At 35.7% G+C, this 19,461-nt stretch overlaps 1 long non-coding RNA gene across 3 annotated transcripts in view; it reads right to left on the bottom strand.

Annotated features, from left to right (window-relative positions):
* LOC141386143 (uncharacterized) overlaps window positions 1-19,461 on the bottom strand; it is a 248,468-nt gene that overhangs the window by 227,955 nt on the left and 1,052 nt on the right. The gene's annotated exons all lie outside the window — the stretch shown is intronic.

Here is a 19,461-nt window from a genome sequence, read left to right as displayed (position 1 = left end):
CATGTATACCGCATGTCTTTGGACTGAGGGGGAAACGGGAGCACCCGGAGAAAACCCACTTGGACACAGGGAGAACATGCAAACTACACACAGAAATGCCAACTGACCCAGCCGAGGCTTGAATCAGTGACCTACTTACTGTGAGTCGACAGCACTACCTACTTTTCAAATTTAATGTATTTCTGTGATGGCAAAGCTCAATTGTCATCATTCAATAATACTTTTAATATGCTTATTTATTACAACATTTCGTAATTTGATGGTTTACTACAATCAGGATTTTTTAGGACTTGAGGAACAGAACATTCAACATGAGAGCATCTGTACTCAATATAAATCTTAAGAAACATTTAGACGTCTACTGTTACTGTCGCTTTTGATCAAGTCATTGTTGTATAAAAATATTAGATATTACAATGGATTAATTTTCAAATTAATTAACGATTATATTAATTTCTTTATTGAATAAATGTATGCATTTCTGAATCAATTTCTTGAGTCAGTTTCTTGAATGGATTTCTAAAATGAATTTCTTGAATGAATGAATGAATGAATGAATGAATGAATGAATGAATGAATGAAGTTTTTGCAGATGTGGGATTTGAACCAAATGTTTTGCTGCAATGGTCATGTTTTCAACCAGTTCAGTGAATGAATGAATTTCTATACTGTATTTGTTGAATGAATGAATGAATGAATAAATGAATGAATGAATGAATGAATGAACGAATGAATGAATGAATGAATGAATGAATGAACCAACAAAGTCTTTGAACAGTTGGATGTGAGATTTAGATGGATTGATGGATGGATGGATGGATGGATTTTTCACATGAATGAATGAGTGAATGAATGAATGAAATGCACTTCTGGAATGAATGAATGAATGAATGAATGAATGAATGAATGAATGAATGAATGAATGAACCAACCAACAAAGTCTTTGAACAGTTGGATGTGAGATTTAGATAGATGGATGGATGGATGGATGGATGGATGGATGGATTTTTCACATGAATGAATGAGTGAATGAATGAATGAAATGCACTTCTGGAATGAATGAATGAATGATTGAATGAATGAATGAATGAATGAATGAATGAATGAATGAATGAATGAATGAATGAAACCCTTGATGCCTGAATGTCTTTGGGTGTTGGGTTTGAACCAAATATTTTGCTGCAGTAGTCATGTTTTCAATTATTCATTGAATGAATGAACAAACGAATGAACGAACGAACGAACGAACGAACGAACGAACGAACGAACTAACTAACTAACTAACTAACTAATTAATGCCTTTTTTGAATGAACGAACGAACAAACGAATAAATGAAGTTTTTGAACAGTTGGATGTGGGATTGGGATGGAATGAATGCGCTTCTATAAAGAATATATTTCTTGAATGAATGAATAAATGAATGAATGAATGAATGAATGAATGAATGATCTAGCTAACTAACAAACAAAAAAAATTAGAAGTTTTGGAACAGTTAGATGTGGGGTTTGAGCTAAACATTTTGCTCCAGTGGTCATGTTTTCCTGTTTTTAAGGACACAGAGTGATGCAGAGTTGTCACTGGTGTCTTGTCAGAAAAGCAGCGGGTTCACTCTGGGTGAAATTGTTCTGTCTATCAGTATTATGGCTCTGTCATTACTACAGTGAAAGTCTGCCTTTCTGAAAATCATAACAGAGCCGCAAAAGTAACAAGAAAGAAAGATACGAGAGGAAAGAGATTGGGAGGACCGGTTTGTAGACGGTTTGAGATTAGAAAAAAAGCCATGTGCATTACTGAACTGGTGTCATATGTGCACACAAGAGAATTAGAGCAGATTTACAAAACAGGCTCTGCTGATCTACTGACAATGTGCAAATTAAACAACACAGATGCAGTAGCTCACTTCCATAATGGCCAACACAATCTACAAAGGTCATTATCATCTAAAGAATATGTCATTTGTTGATCTATAAGTTTATATTTACACTGTAAAACTCAACGGTAAACTTTATCAAATGAAATGAGTGTATTTAACTCAAAATTTACTAAAAGTTAATTCCACTCATTTGAAAAAAGTTTTGAACTCAGTGTTGCACGTAATGTGTTAATTAAATACCTCATTACTTCAACTTAAATGGAGTAAGTTCACAGTTCTCATTAGGATTAGTTTTTGAACTTAAATGGTTAGTCGCAATTGGTTGCCTCAAATGGTTTGAGTTACCTTAACTTTTTGGGTTTTACAGTGTAGGTATACAAAACCTCTATATCAGGGTGCCCAAACTTTTACTTATAAAAAAAGGGCCAAAAACCAAACTCTATTGAGAATAGTGGGCTGGAGGTAAATATAGTTGCCCAATTTCCTAATTTATTTTATAATATTTAAAAATGACTAGAAAATATTGCTTTATATTACTTATATAGTATTTTTACATGTAATAATGAACACATTACAGTAAAAACAAAACAAAAATCTAATTTACAACAGAATTACACTAGTTTTTGCCTTGATTTGCTCGTTGATGTATTCTGCATAGTCCTCTACTGTATGTGTGACAGTATTGACATTTTTAAAAAAGTATTTAATTTAACTTTTTTGGTTAAAAGGTTACGTCAAATTAAAAACGGGTGTTGTTATAGACAATTGCCCCAACCTTCTTCATTAATCTTACTCTCCACTCAGATGGGATGGTGGGCCAAATCAAAGGGTACAATGGGCCAACGTTACTTTCGGCATCTCTCCTCTATATAATATGATATATAATATAATATAATATAATATAATATAATATAATATAATATAATATAATATAACATAATATAACATAACATAACATAATATAACATAACATAATATAATATTCATTCATTCACTCATTTTCTTGTCGGCTTAGTCCCTTTATTAATCCTAGGTCGCCACAGCGGAATGAACCGCCAATTATCCAGCAAGTTTTTTACGCAGCGGATGCCCTTCCAGCCGCAACCCATCTCTGGGAAATAATATAATATAATATAATATAATATAATATAATATAATATAATATAATATAATATAATATAATATAATAAATATAATATAATATAATATAATATAATATAATATAATATAATATAATATGATATGATATAATATAATATAATATAATATGATATGATATGATATAATATAATATAATATAATAAATATAATATAATATAATATAATATAATATAATATAATATAATATAATAAATATAATATAATATAATATAATATAATATAATATAATATAATATAATATAATATAATATAATATAATATAATATAATACATCAATGAAAAGCTAGATTACTACCTAAAATGACACAGAAATGACACTAATGGACATTTGTGCTTCAGGAAATTGCTTTCCACAATTGATTTTTACAGTGGAAAAACAAATGCTGAACTAACACCATTTTTCCATTATTATTGCTCAGCATGAAGTTCTGGCTTCTGACGAAACCAAATGGTTTGTTAATTAATGTGTCAGTTCCTAAATCACATTCTATGAGCATCCCTTGTTCATTCGCATGTAGTGCATTTGTTCTTTTGTATTTTCCCTCAAATGTCTTCCATCATGGTGACAGTCTTGTAAAACTACTAGTTTTCATAGCACGGACAGACACACAGAAACAACCCATCTATCAGCTTGAGCGAAGGGTATTTATCTGAGCTACAACAATTCATCGCTACTTCAAAAGCATTTTTTCTTTCCTCTCTGATGGCCAGCTGGCTCTAAAAACCTCTGCATATGTGCATACTGTTTATGAAGTGTGTGTGTGTGTGTGTGTGTGTGTGTGTGTGTGTGTGTGTGTGTGTGTGTGTGTGCTTCTCTATTGGTTTGAGCTCAAGGGTGTAAACAATCTACTTAACTGAAAGGTTTTGTCGAAAGGTATCTTATTTGCTTTAAGCTAATCTCTCAGGTGTGCTTCGACAGGCTTTTAGGGATTCACTAAACTCCAAAACTGTCAGAAAGTGCTTCTTGAACTTTTCGTCTGCAGAAGGGTCCTTAAGTGAAGTTGTTCCATAAACTGTAATAGCATTATGAAGGCTGACAAAGTCTGAAACTGAATAACCTGAAATTGTTCCACTTGGAGATCGCTCTACAGACAGTTTTCTTTTTTCCAGGAGATGTGGGCTACAGCAGAGCTAAAGGGTCTGTTTATTTTCTCCCAAATCCCTAAAGATTAAACCACCGTCATGTTGTCTTAATTTCAACACTGCATATTGAAAATGAAAAACTGGAAATATTGTAAGAGCCTTGAGGTGGTTGCATGCAATGAACAAATAAAATTTTAGGCCACCTGACATTTTAGTGTGTGTTTAAAATGTTCCTGGAAGCTGATATTCATTCATTCATTCATTCATTCATTTGTTCATTCATTCATTTTCTTTTCAGCTTAGTGCCTTTTTTAATCGGGGTTTCGACAGCGGAATGAACCACCAACTTATCCAGAATATGTTTTACACCAATTTGTGTTTGTTTTTAGGCTATTTGTGTACAGCTCAAACCAGTCTGGCCATTCTCCTCTGACCTCTGGCATCAACAAGGCATTTGCGTTCACTCGATATTTTCTCTTTTTCCGATCATTCTCTGTAAAAACTAGAGATGGTTGTGCGTGAAAATCTCAGTAGATCAGCGGTTTCTGAAATACTGAAATAAATAGGTTTATTCATTTACAATATTCATTTATTCATCCTTTAATTTTCCTTCGGCTTAGTCCGCCACAGTGGAATGAACCATCAACTACTCTGGCGTATGCTTTATGCAGCAGATAATGTTTATTTTTGCAAATCAATCAATAACATTTTTCTTAAAGCACATGTTTAATCGCACTGTATCCTAATTTAAATGTCTGTGAGGATATATCCCAGGGCAAACTGTTTGTACTCACAAGAATCATAAATGTCAGGAAGCATCGTATGGGAACAAGAGAAAGTGAGAACCATAACAAGAGCTCTAAAAAGTATGTGCATGTATTCTCCATCCACTTTCACCCTATCAGAATCATCATATCGCAGACTGCTTTGATTCTCCCTGAAACTGTCATAATGTTTTTGTAATTTTTTTAGCGCTCTTTGAAAGGTGTGAGATCAGGAGAGGCCTCATCCCTTGTGGCTACTTTTACCATTTCACCGTCTTATCGCATGACGACTCAAGGGTTCCTGGCTCTGAACACTAATCAAACTTCAGACATCTCAAACTGACTCTCAACCGTTATGACACTCCATCAGCTTCCGCTTCACATTCCTACAATATTATTGTTGGGTCAAAGAGTTTATTTTCGCACACGTTTTTGACACATGCAGCTTTGAGCGCTAAGAAAACAAACAACTGAGGATCAACACATATATTTTAACTCTTTATTACAGAAGATAAACCTTGTTTTGAAAAGGCTTGGAAGCATAATCCCTCCCAGCTGAATAAGTGATCCGAGTGAACAGACATTTGATCCATTTTGCTTGCGGTTTGATCTATGAGAGGAATATGATCTGCTGCATAACTTATGAGATCAGTAGTAGCCTACAGCTACTTAAGTTCAAATTTGTTATATCTATGCATATTAATACTAGGGGTGTAACAGTTCACAAAAGTCACGATTCGGTTTGATACGACACAGTGGTGTCACAGGTATGTTTTTGATACAGCAAAAAAAAAAAAAGAAAAAAGCCAGAGGATTACTCTGATTTTAATTTACTGGCCCTATTATTAGTTAACAATCATAACTGCTGTGTTCTCATGGGTGGTGTGTGATATTGCACAGATGATATTGACATAAAACTTATTTTTGCATTCGTCATCTTAATAGCATTAACGGCCTTTTCATGAGCTGCAATATTAGTTTCATCTCAGTAAATGCATGCTCTTTAGAAATGGTGAACTTAAATGAAGGATTAAATAACGTTAGAACATCTCATACTTAAAATGTGTAGATGAGGCAAACACTGTTACCTGAAAACCCCATCCCATCGGCTTTACGGTAAATGATTTAGTCATTTTCACAGCAGACTTTAAACACTGGAAGTCTTTTATCCACTCTTCGAAAAGTGTAAATGCTGGATTGACATTCATTACATGATCATTAACCAGATCTGTCATTATTTTTAACTTTGTGTGGTTTCTAAAAGTAAATCTGTCAGTGTTGTTTTCATTCTCTCGTATCCAGTCCTTTACATTTTTGCGGATGTAGCTCCCTCTTATCCATTCGCGTTCTGTTCTAGCGCAATAGGCCAATAAGAAGAGCTTGAAGGCGGGGCAAGCATTGCAGCTTTGTTTACTGCAGCAAGTTAACATGACAACTGTTTTAAACCATCCCTGAGTGCTAGGTTTGGTGTTTTAAGGAGCAAAGATGCCTAATGCGTGAATGCCTCCTAATTCCACGCATGTGGTGAACATTTTGCTGTGTTTGTTTTTTTTTATGCAAACGGTTGCAATTTTGAGCCTCGTCTCATATCCACAGCTAAAAAAATGTACCGTAACCAAAGTGCTCCTAAATGCCAGACCCGCTTTTGGTTATAGGAGGATTACACTAACGTTACTAGCTATTTTGCGAGCTAGTGCAGCGTTTCTGCAAGACTTTCTACAGGAGAAAAAATATTATCAGACATACTGTGAAAATTCTGTTAAACATCATTTGGGAAATATTTAAAAAATCAAAAGGGGCTAATAATTCTGACTTCAACTGTATATATATGTGAAATAAATGTATACAATGTTATTAAATAATGATAATAACAATAACAATAATAATGATAATTAATTAATTATTATTTTTATTATTATTATATTAACTTATTTGTTTTTGCAAAATGAAGTTTCCTTCATTATTTATTTTTTCTTAATTAACTTATTCAGTTTCAGAATCATGCATATTGATAAATAAATACATTTCATGCATTAAGAAAAAAAATAATTTCTATGGCTGTGACCTTATAATATTAAAATGATTCATGGAATTAGTATTTGGTTCTGTTTTCAATGTTCAAGTAGTGCAGTCAAACAGAGTAAGAAAAGGTATTTGATGTAAAAATGTGCATTGAGAGACAAACATATCACAAAGAATTTGCATGGAAAATCTGACTAAAACTAAACATGGACTTCAAACAGTTTGTCCTTGGCGGTAAGATAATTTGGTTATCAGCAAAGCAGGGTGTTCTGAAAATGTTCTAGAAAGACACAAACATATTTTGTCTGATTTAGGCCATCACAGCATAAATATGGACAAGCACAGTCTATTTACAACAAAAGCATTTCGCATTATTAAGTCTTAATAGACATCCTCACATCCTCCAAAAAAAAAATGTAATGGGTAAAAATTAGCACTGCTCTCATGAAGAGTGCCTACAAACAAAATACACATGCAAGAACTCAGAGCAAAATCCCACATACTACTGTTATATAGTGTGTAACCCTTAAGCAATGTGAAATAATTTAACAGCCAGTACTGCTGGAACAACACTCCATTTCTCCACTTTGCATTACCACTAATGGAAAATCCATGCAGTCATTTAAACAATTGGATGCAGAAAGCCTGAAGCTACAGCTGCTTAGTGGCACTTGAAGTCTAAAGGACTGAAAAAAGAAAGATTAAAGGTGGGAAGAGTTTTAAATACCAAGAGATCAACTGGTCTGGACAGCTCTCTTTGACGTCAGAGGTGAGGCTTGTTCAATGTAAAGTATGTCTACATGTGACAATGAAGCAGAAAGAAAATGCTGAAACAAAGTATCACTTCTTGATTCGCAGAAAACAACATGGCAAAAAAATGACTTTGTAGAATAAATAAATTGGATCTGACTAATTTAGAGATTATTTGTATTCACTAAAAAAGCTTGAATCAGACTGAATTTTGTTTGATTCACGTAGTTTGGAGGTTTGGAGTTAGTTTGGTGGTTTTAGTATTAACAGTCTAGGAGAAGATGCATTATTAAAATGGTCTAAGAAGAAGAAGACGGAAGAATAATAAGTTTATGTATAACAGTATGTTGGCTTTTTCAAGCCACCCTAATTACCATTAATTGTATTTTATTAACACTTACCCTATAATTTAACCCTAAAAGTAATGTAAAAATATAAGTTGTTGTTTAGTGTCAAAAATTATGCTGATTTGAGTATCAGCTGTATCCCATCTAGACTTTACCAGAATTTTGCATGCACAAACTCTAGTGTGGCCACGGCTTTACCCTGTTCAAAACGTTGTGCTAAACTTTAGACAGTTCTGTTGTCAGCATGAGCAACAACAACTGCACATGATGCCTGTTCAGGAATGCTTTTAAATGTATATGAATGCAGCGCAGCGCTCAAGTTGTGTAGACAATCCTGCTCGTATGTATGCTGTGCAAACAAAGGGCCGCTTGTGACTCAGTAATTATATGCAGAGGTGTGACATGTTGTGTGGGGGTTTGTATATATGTGTGCGAGTGTATGCACTCTGTGTGATACGGATGTCTCCCCACTAGGAGACATCTGTGAAAAATGTGACCCTATGGACCACAGTGTCCGGTGCAGCGCTTCTGACAGTCCCAAGAGACCCGGATGGAACTGAGGACAAGACATGGAACTCATAAAACATATGCTGCTTAAAGCTGGTAGAAGCTGACCCTCTGCTCTGGTGAGAAGGAAGAAATGCCGTCTCTCTAATGATGGACGGTTAAAAACAAGAATGTTGTTCCCAGATGAGAGCAGTTTTATGAAGACAGGGCAATGGACTTTGGATTGTTGTTTTAATAGCACTAAAATAGTGATAGCTTGCGCACATGCGAAGTCATTCATGTGCTGTTCACATTATGAGGACGGCAGGGGTTCAGGCATACATCGGAAATATTATGGCCATGAAATTATCTTTATGGAATCCGACATGCATACTAAGGGGATTAGAATAATATGAAACAGTTTATGAAGTTGTGTTATTATTTCCTTAATGATATTTTCTGATCTCATATATTGGCTTTTGCAATAAAATGTTTGGGAAAACTAAATAAACAAACACAGGATATGCCCTAGACCTACACCATATGACAAAAAAACTAAAACAAACAAACAGAGACGATTCAACTACTGATTTACCAGACCGCCAATGCAGTATACAACAAGTCACAGTGAAATGTATGATGTACTATACAGTTGTGTGAAAAAGTGTTTGCCCCCATACTAATTTCTTATTTTATCTATGGTTGTCACACTTTAATGCTTCAGATCATCCAACAAATGTAAATATTATACAAAAATAAGTAAACACATCATGCTGTTTTTAAATTAAGGTTAATTATTAAAGGGGTGGTCCGGAGTGTATTTTGAAGGCTTGTTTGTGGTAATAAGATGTAACAAAGCAATGTGTGCTCATGCTTCATTTGTTAAACAACATTTATTTTTTCATATATCTTACTTTCATTATATACTGCTACTCAGCTAACATGAAAACGACTGTCATATTTAAGTTCCACTGAAGGCCTGCCATCAAGAGGCTCTGATCGGTCAGCTAACATAATCTGCTATGATTCACGGATCAGCTCCATGTCACCAAGAAGCGTCACGTCTCTACTAGCACGCGCTTTGAGGTTGTGTAAATACTGTCAGTCAGTGTAGCCGACCATTTCAGTGCGATTCAGAATAAGCATGTGTAAGTAATATGAAATGTTTACATATCTTTTTCGAGTCGGTTATTTGATATGAAGAACGCAGGAAAAGCGATCACATAGAGAGACACTGCAGCGCAAGTGCAAAATTGTGTGTGTTTACAGCGCTTTGACTGATAAATATGAATTTGTAGTTAAATTGTTAACGGTGCCAAACAGCATTTGCCATTGTTTACATCCTTATTTACATCCTCACTACAACATACCTTTAATGCTAGACACAATGCACGTAGCAGATCAATTTTAACAAATAAAAACACTTACAGGATGCGGCCCAAAATCCACAGCTTCGTCGGTTGGAAACGTTTCCAGAACTGAACTGGAAGAGATTCTGGAAGCTCTCCTTTGTCAAATGCTAGAGCTATATATTTTTTATAATTCCCTGAAACATAATTAAAATTAAATTGTAAGCACTTCTCTTTTTGTGTTGTGTCCTTTGGAAGCCCAAAGACAGAAACAGAAGAAGCTCTGTGGAAATAGCAGCGTTTGGAACACATTTTAGCTTTCTCTGCAATAAGATTACATCGCATTTAGCCACGCCCCTTTGCTGCGCAGGGTGTACGCGCATGGTGAATTTGCGTAACCTGAAGCATTTGTGATCACACTAGCATGAGTGTATTTTTTCAGTCCCCAAACTTTGTTCGCTGTTAGCTTGGCTAAGCTAACTCTGTAAAAGCCAATGTCTCCCTTTGCATTGAACTTTGAGCATATTACATTCAGAGATGTTGTTTATGTTCACCCAGCTATGTACATTACACATCAACTAAAGTTTAAAATATGATATCATAGTAAACCACCCCTTTAAGGAAAAACAAAGTAAAATTAATGTGTGAAAAGGTGTTTGTTATTTAAGTTTGCATGGAAGACACAATTGAGACCAATTCCATGCATTAATGGCAAATTTGTAGTGCATTTTGCTTCATTTGCACCACTTGGTGCTCGGTTTAACCACTAGGTGTAAATTCTACATACTGCACCTTTAAAAGGGAACTTGCTCATTTTAAACTGATTTATTTTGTTAAAAATGATCAGGAACAAAATATTAGTATCATGAATCGTAATGAATCTTGAGTTGAGGGAATCGTTACATCTCATCTACCAATGGTAAAAATTTGGTCTAGAAACATGAAACAAGTAATCCAAAAGCACTACAGATAGGACTGTTTTCATTTCCATGCTAACAGATTAACAGGTCTCTCCAGGATTGCTGCCAACTAAAATAGTACACTATTTACAACAGAAAGTCTATTAGGAAGTCTATTAGGTGCAATTTAATTAAGAATATTGAATGTTTATTTTGGATTTTCATTCATTCTTTCATCTTCTTTCGGCTTAGTCCCTTATTAATCAGGGGTCGCCACAGCAAATACACCACCAATTATTCCAGCATATGTTCTGCACAGCAAATGCAGCAACTCAATACTGGGAAACACCCATACACTTTCATATTCAAACACACTCATACAATACACTTCGGCCAATTATGTTTTAACCTATTCATTTATCATTGGACTGTGGAGAAACCAGAGCACCCAGAAGAAAACCCACACGAGCACGGGGAGAACATGCAAACCCCACACAATAATGCCAACTGGCATGGCCGGGATTCAAACCAGCGACCTTTTTGCTGTAAGGCGACAGTGCTAACCACTGAGCTCCCCCATTATAGATTTTTAAAAAACCTTTTATTTCAATTTAATTTCACAACTTTACAGTTTACTTCCCCCACAGTGGTTCTGCATTTGCCCATCCCTAATCGATTACATTAACTGGATGATTGTACAAATAAGAGTTGCATGTTTTAAGTTTGGTTTATATGTAGAGTGATTATTACTGGCCACTGGCCTAGTTTTGATTGGTCATTGAGCTAGTTTTGTTATGAAAACATGGCAACCCTTGGACATATTTATAGTTCAAGCTGTCAAAAACAACTTACAACTGAACACACAACACATCAAACCAGATGATGTCACGAAGCTCATGTAATCGCAAACTGGTTTCTTGATTAAACCAGTAAGTTCACTAGCACTGGTCACAATGGAGTGGAAGATTTACATCAATCATGTCCACCCAACAGACCTGCAGCAACAAAGTGATGTCAATATGGACCAAACTCTCTGAGGCAATTTATTGACACAAAATGTCTGAAGCCAATAGTGTGTTTTAACCACATTACCAGCAAAGTATGCTTAATAAAGTGGTCGCATGTGTCTGCTTACCTCATCTAGGGCTGTGCTGATAAACGATATTATATCGAATCACAATAAATTTTGTGTCAATAACAATGATAAGCTCTGGACTTTTTTAATCTATATTGATCAAAAAGCCAATCACAAAGCAAAGAATTTGCAAGAAGTGTGTTAACATTGGAGATGTACCGAATTTTCGGCCACTGAAAATTTATCTGCTGAATATGCTATGCCATTTAATGGACCTTTTAATTTATGTGGCTTCAGTCATTGTTGGGATACTCTTTTAAATCTGGAAGCATTAACAACTTACATCGAAATATATATCGTTAACGTACAATATAGAAAATAATTATTGAGATTGCATTTTTGAAATATTGCAGCCCTAACCTAAGCCTTGCTCTAATCTTATAGTGATGTAAAAACAATCCTATGCTAAATTGGTTTCTTAGGGTAGCAGCATATTACACATAAACACTTGAATATTGAGCTAATGTTAGGCTTGAACTCCTCTCTATTTGAAGCTTGGACAGCTGGAAGAGGTGATTGGCAGCTGGAATTTTCCACATTGAGTAGTGTGGAAATGAACTGGTGCTGCGACAAGCACATTATCAGGGGAATCACTATGTAATAAAAGTGTGTGTGAAAACGTACAAACCCCAGGCTGCAGCTGTGGTTATGTTTGGCCCAATCAGTGATTTTCTGTGGTTAAATTAGCTAGACCAACAGCCCAACCATCCCGTAAAAAAAAAAACGGTGTCAGGATGTGCTTGAATGTCTCATCACTGCGACATAAAACAGCATCCGTCCACAGCCGATATCCTTTCAGTGCAGTAACTATTAGAAAGACCTCAACTACAAAATCAGCATAACAGAATCACTCTGACCGAGAGAAATGCGCAGCCTGGTTGTGCGTAGTCGATAATCTCGGATGTGCGAGATGATGGTGGCTCTCATCAGAGAGGTAAAAGCGCCTGATGTTCATTTGCTGTGTGACTCATTGGCATCTTCTGTCAGTCACAGACCCAAAGGACGTCACTGTGTTTCAAAGCAGACAGCACATGCATAGTGTCGGTTCAATTAAAGCATAGCATAGGTCCTTAGTTTAGGCTCCACAGAGACTCTTCTTGACTGACTGTCGTATAAATGGAGCATTGTTAAAATGCCTTTTAGCTTCAAGCACACAACTGCCCTTGTTTTCCCTACACAGTTAAAGTCAAATATCCATATTAAATTTTAGAATTTTAGAGAAATAAATGCAAACTTGCAATCAAAATAAAAGTAATGGTGCATTATTGGTACTAGTTAAGTGCTAAGAATAAATGACAATGATCCACTGGAGGAAGTAATAGGAGTGAATGAAAATATCCAGCTGAAGTTTAAATCTAAAAAAGTGCACCGTGTTAAAAACTATTGATTATTTAACAGAATGGTCGACTTAAGGCTGATTTATACTTCTGCGTCAAGCACACGTGTATGCTCCGGCGCAGCTTTCGTGCGGTCACATAGCCTTCTCTGTGCCTGATGCTGATGTGCATCTCTTAAAAAATTTAACAACATATCGCAACAACGGGGAGCGCAAGCTCTGTGATTGGTCGGCTTGGTACAGTACTGGGGATGAGTGTAGACGGTGCTGAGAGCAGTGGTGCCATCTTAGCAACTTTGTCGCCATATTTAGTGACTTTTCAGAACACCTTAGCGACAAACTTTCAAAAAAGAATCGACTAGCGACAAATCTTACAGCTTTTATGTGTGTTACTGCAGATTTTTATAGACTCTGTGTCTATACTGTTTCGTTCCTACTCTTCTTAACGAGCTGCGGGTGATGCCATCAGCCCTTCCTTCGCCTCAGAGCACTGACAGGTGGCCCAGTCCACGTACAGCAGTCTCTCCCACATGCAGCCTGAGAGCAGATCACTCCTCTGCGTACTGACAGCAAATGATTTAGCACCGGGAGTGTGAGGTATTTCCATTTTCCATACAGTCAAACCAATCTGCTTCTTCTTTATTTTAACAATTTATTTAACCATTTATTCTTTACTTGCTCACGATCACAGATATTTTAGGGACAGTTTCGGAACTTGTCTGAGTTTATTACATCTGAGAGATTACTGCATATTCACTACACATCTATACTGATATATTTTATGCAAACAGCAATAGATTTTGCTAAACTGACGTGCATATAAAAAGTGTGGTGCAAATATAAATACCCCTTTATTAACCATAGGCTGTTAAACAAACAGAAACGGTAGAACGTGATGACGTCAGTAATATTAGAATTGACGTATGACGTAATCTAGCAACTTTTCGGGCAGAGCTTAGTGCCTTTTCATTGAAAATAGTTGGCAACTGGATGGGCGCTGCAAGCCAGATGAAGCGAGTGTTTACAATTGTCGAGTCCCATAAAGGAAAATTTTGTCAGAGATGAAAAATTTGTTTTTGTTTACCTTATGATTAAAGCTGTTGCCGGTTTCCGCCTCTAAATGAATGAGTTTTAGCTATTTGTAGCTTTCAGAAAAAACAAAATACCAGCGAATAAACTCAACACAGAGGAACATAAATGCTTTTTTCTTTAGCAGTTTAAATGTTTCTGAACTTGCGATCCACTGCCGTTTGTCTTTGCTATGGCCACCATCAGCTGTTCCTACACACAGTCAATTTTCAAAAAGGTTCCAAATTTTGCCACTGTGTGGATTAATAATGAATGTGTGTCATTGTTATTACTAAGAGTTGGCATTAAGAGTAGAGTAACATGCTGGTGTTTAACTGCATTGGGCTCTCACATACTCTCGCATCAACCAATCACAACAGACTGGGTCATCACATTAGATTAGCCTCACAGAAAGAAGGGATTGGGGAGCAAACGAATCGTTAAACAAATCACATGAGACTCGTTGGCATTATTAAGATTAAATAAATGCATATAATAAGACAATGAACCTTGCATGCATATCAGTCTGTTGCTAAAACAAAACACAAATGAACCAAAACCAAAATATGACCTTTTATAATGCAAAACAGGAGCTCTTTAAAATAAAAATAAAAAACTGCAAGTTCAAATATATTTTTTAAAGTTTACTAATAAATATTATTAATATTTTAGTAGGGGGGGCGAAAGAACCTTTTTTCATAAAAACCTCATTTTAAAAGATAATGTTTTTAGCAGAAACATATATTTGCTGTGGTTACTAACTCACAAGGGTCTATTATCAGGTGTTATTTTGTATTACTGTAGAACAACTCCAATATAACTTCACTTTAAACTAAAGTTGCACATTGTTACTTTTGACCCATAGGCAGGGATGAAAGTAACACATGAATGGGTCAAAAGTAACAACAATATTTGCTAGATTTACTCGATTATTTTAAATATATTTGACCCTAAAATATGGCCCTAAATATGACCTTTATTTGACCTAAAATATGTTTTTTTCGTAAATTGTTTGCGCTGTGAGAAAATGCAGCACATTTTTTTTATATGTATGCGTAGTAAGGATTTGCAGCATGTCTTTTCTTAATTTGCTGATGTTTTTTGTAATAGCTTGTGTTTTCTTAAATTGCAGCATGTTAAACTTTCTTGGCCACTGTATATTGTAATATAATTTGTTCATCCTTAATGCTGGTTAGGTTTAGGGGTGGAGTTTTGGGGCCAGACCTCTTATTAAAAATCTTACATTTTCATACAAATTAACTTTTATGCAAATATGTAAATACTTACATTTTCTCAAGAGATTTTGACTTCCTATAATTATGAGTTTACATTTTACAATTTTACAATTTAAAACACTTAATAAAAGCAATAAGAACACTACATAAAAAATTAAGAAATACCAAAGTAAAAGAACAAAATTCTAAGACTAAAGCTTTGATAAGCAGCAGGAAAAGAACGTAAAGAGAACTGTGGAACCATTGTCATATTCCTATTTAACACAAATAATTAATATTTAATCATTTTTAAGTAGTAGAAACAATTAATCAATTAAAATGCATAATTAATGGTTAGTCATCAAATAATAAAAGCAGAGCTGTGTGTTTTTAATCATCTATATATTTTAGACGTGCATTTGATTGTTGATAGCAGGTTAAAAACATCCGCTAAAAAACTGAAAGTGTTACAGAGCTCATATTGGAAGGCAGCTGATGGTGTTCAGGTGGAGGATTTCGTCAAGGGAAAAAATCATTCATTCATGAAACCTAGCAGACCTGGACCTGGAGAGTGTGACAGCACAACCACTGTTCATAAACATCTCAGATAGGGAAGAGTAATGACATTGCGGGTCTGACAGCTGAGCAAAAACTGTTCCAGTTAGAGCTACAGAGAGGGCAATGCTGCTGCGGTTGTCATGTCAAATTTGACCATTTCAAAGCAAGACCTGGAATCTTTTCCAAAACACATAGCTTATGTGGTATAGTGAGAACTAATGCAATGCTTTAAAAATAAAATAACAATAGCGGGAAGCCAATAACTGCAATACCGCGAGAGTTAGACAACAACAGGATGAATTTTAACCACCAATCCTTAGTATGAGCATCCTAGAGCTTCCATCAAATGTATCCAAAGAATTAGACACACGTCTTCTTTCTACAGCAATACAATTACCTGTCAAGCATCTGTTTCTTAGCCTTTTGAAACTCTATATCCTGAAGCAATGAAAAGTGATGCTTGCTCTTGCTTCTTAATTTTCTCCGGTCCTCCCATAACTTTAAGGACGATTAAGCTGTGACAGATGAGAAATCATGAACATTTTGCACCCTTGACACTCAAGGAAGCACTACATTCATCTCACACCCTCAGCTTCCTGTTTGCTATGTATTCACTTGCTAGTGAAGACGTTTAAAATAAAAGACATGTAGAAACCCAAGTTGCTAAACTGTTCTTTCAATATTATCATTTGGAGTAAGATTATTTCCTGCTTTCCACTTGTTTCAAATTTTAAAATGTAAATATTTAAATATTGAAAGTGTTAGTTCACCCAGACATAAAAATTATGTTATTAATTACTCATTCTCCCGTCGTTCCAAACCCCTGAGACCTTCATTCATCTTTGGAACACAAATGAAGATATTTCAGATGAAATCCGACAGCTCACTCATCTATAAAGAGCAATGGTCATGAGATGTTTAAAGTACAGAAAATAAACCAAAAATGGTGTCAACACTTTTAATGTGAGCAAGAACACTTTTGTGTGCCAAACAATCTGACGCTGAAGAGAAGAACTATAAAAATGCCAATGAAGAGTATTTTTTAGATTATTTTGGCACACAAAAGTGTTCTTTTGAACTTCATATGATAACAGTTGAGAAATAATTTGACAATGAATTTAGGTCCTCTTTCTTGACTTTAAACATCTACAGACTCACTGTATATGGTGACAGAGCTCTTGAATTGTAAAATGGCATCAAGAGATTGGAATGACATGAAGCGGAGTAATTAAAAAGCCCATATTATGCTTAAAAAAATGTGATATTTTGGTTTCGGTGTTCTCCAACAACAGACTGATATGCATGCAACTTGATGCAAGGTCAAAAAACACTTTCATTGTCTTATCATATGCATATATGTTTACCTAATTAACCCAACGATGATTTATTTATTTCCAAACTCCACCTTAGCATGATCTGCACTGATTCGTTTGATGACCCAGTCTATTGTGATTGGTTGACTGCATTCTGCACAACACACGCCCACCATGGCTTATCAACATTGCTGAAGTAGTCAGAGTGCAGAGTATATGTGTGAGCCCAATGGAGGAGTGTAATGCAGTTAAACACCAGCATATTGCTCTATTCTTAACCATAAGCAATAACAAAGACAAACATTCAGAATTAATCCACACAGTGGCAAAAGCTGAACTATTTTGAAACTTGACCACCGCATGTAGGAACAGCTGACGGTGGCTATAGCAACGACAAACAGCAGTGGATCGCAAGCTCACAAACGCATTTAAATCTGTAAAGAAAGTGACACACGCTGCATTTTCAGCATTTTAGATGAGATATGTGAATATAAAAAGTTAACCAGATACTGTTGTGGTTTAATTAGAAGTAGCAAAACACAATTAAATAGATTTTTTGCAAGCTACAGAAAATAAGGAGGCAACCATTGTAATCTCACTTACACTTATGAAATGAAGGAAGGAACTGATCCATGAACTGTGTACTGTAAAGTTCCTGTCAAGCTCTGACAAAGACCCATACATCAACAGTCATTTCTGATCCTTCCTTTGACAAATGGCTGACGAATCCCCCATTGCAGGGTAGAATATTACATTAATCACCAGAACGTTCATTCATCTTCAGTCATAATCAGTTCAAAAAACACACCCGCACTCTGCTAGTGTGTGAAAGGAAAGGCAGGTTCTTGCTTTACTGAATCCGGTACTACGAATTTGGTATTGTTTCGTGTCAACGTCGATACGAATAGGCAAAAGATCTGGATGTACAACAAATCATTTAAACGACTCGGATTTGAATCTTTCATTAAAAAAATTTATATTTTTAAACAAGGAGCACGTTCAGGTTTAAACCTCAGCTGGACGTTTTCATCCACTTAGTGCTGTTTTGCACACTGCATGGAAGGTCATTTTCAAAAACCCATAATAGGGGCTCTTTAAAAGCATAATTATATGTTTTGCATGAATTAACCACTTTATTGTATGTTATTGTGATTCAGAATTATTATAAATAAAGAAATAAAACATACAAGTAGACATAAACATCTCAATATTATGATGCAGAATTTATAACCCTTGCTGTTTTTCTTGGTTTCACACCATATATTTTCAGATCATGTCAGAAAGAACCTCCCTTTGTCTTGACAATAGGCAGACTTCTGAGTATTCTGGTTCAACCAGAGTGCTGAAAACATTCCTCTGGGATTTTTGCCTATGCTGACTCACTTCATGCAGTTCATGCTGACTTTTCAGCTGCACATTCATACTTTAAAGCCTTCGCTTTTCTAGTTCTAAATGCCACTGGAGTAAAATTTGAAAATAGGTAGTTTATGGCTATATGGGGAAGCACATAATCAAAGCAATGCTCAGGCAACCTGCGTCATTCAGCTGATGCTCGGCTGGTTTAATGTGTCACACACAAAAAAAAAAACATCTCCAGTGCTGCTACACCAGCGTCACCGCTGTGCCCTGTTGACACAAGGCAGGAAGGATGTGTGGATTTACGAAGAGCCAGATTCTGACCATACCATCTGCCTTTTGCAGGCAGGATTTTGCAGGCCATGCAGAGTGTCTATCCAATTTTAGCAATTCATATTTGGTGATCATGTGCGAATTGTAGCCTCTTTTCCCTCTTCTCAGCTGGAACTAAGCTTCTTTGCTTGGGATTAGGACAAAACTTGGACGAGCTGCATACAACACTACAGACAACAGATTCATCCTCACAAGAGCATGCCTGCTGCTCATATTTCCGATAAGTTACAAGCATGACCTTTTTAGATAACAATCATATTAAATATTGCTGCACTGATCCCAGAACGTCTATGTGGAATATGTTTGCACTATTCCCTGATGCCAATCTTGAGGAGGACTACCTGGAAGGCAACATCAATTATTCAAACACTGACAGTTATTGACAGTCAGGTCTGGTGGTGTCTTGCATATTC

The sequence above is a fragment of the Danio rerio genome, chromosome 1, assembly GCF_052040795.2.
Source record: "Danio rerio strain M-AB ecotype USA chromosome 1, GRCz13ab, whole genome shotgun sequence".
Taxonomy (NCBI): domain Eukaryota; kingdom Metazoa; phylum Chordata; class Actinopteri; order Cypriniformes; family Danionidae; genus Danio; species Danio rerio.
This window is presented reverse-complemented; position numbering and strand designations above follow the sequence as displayed.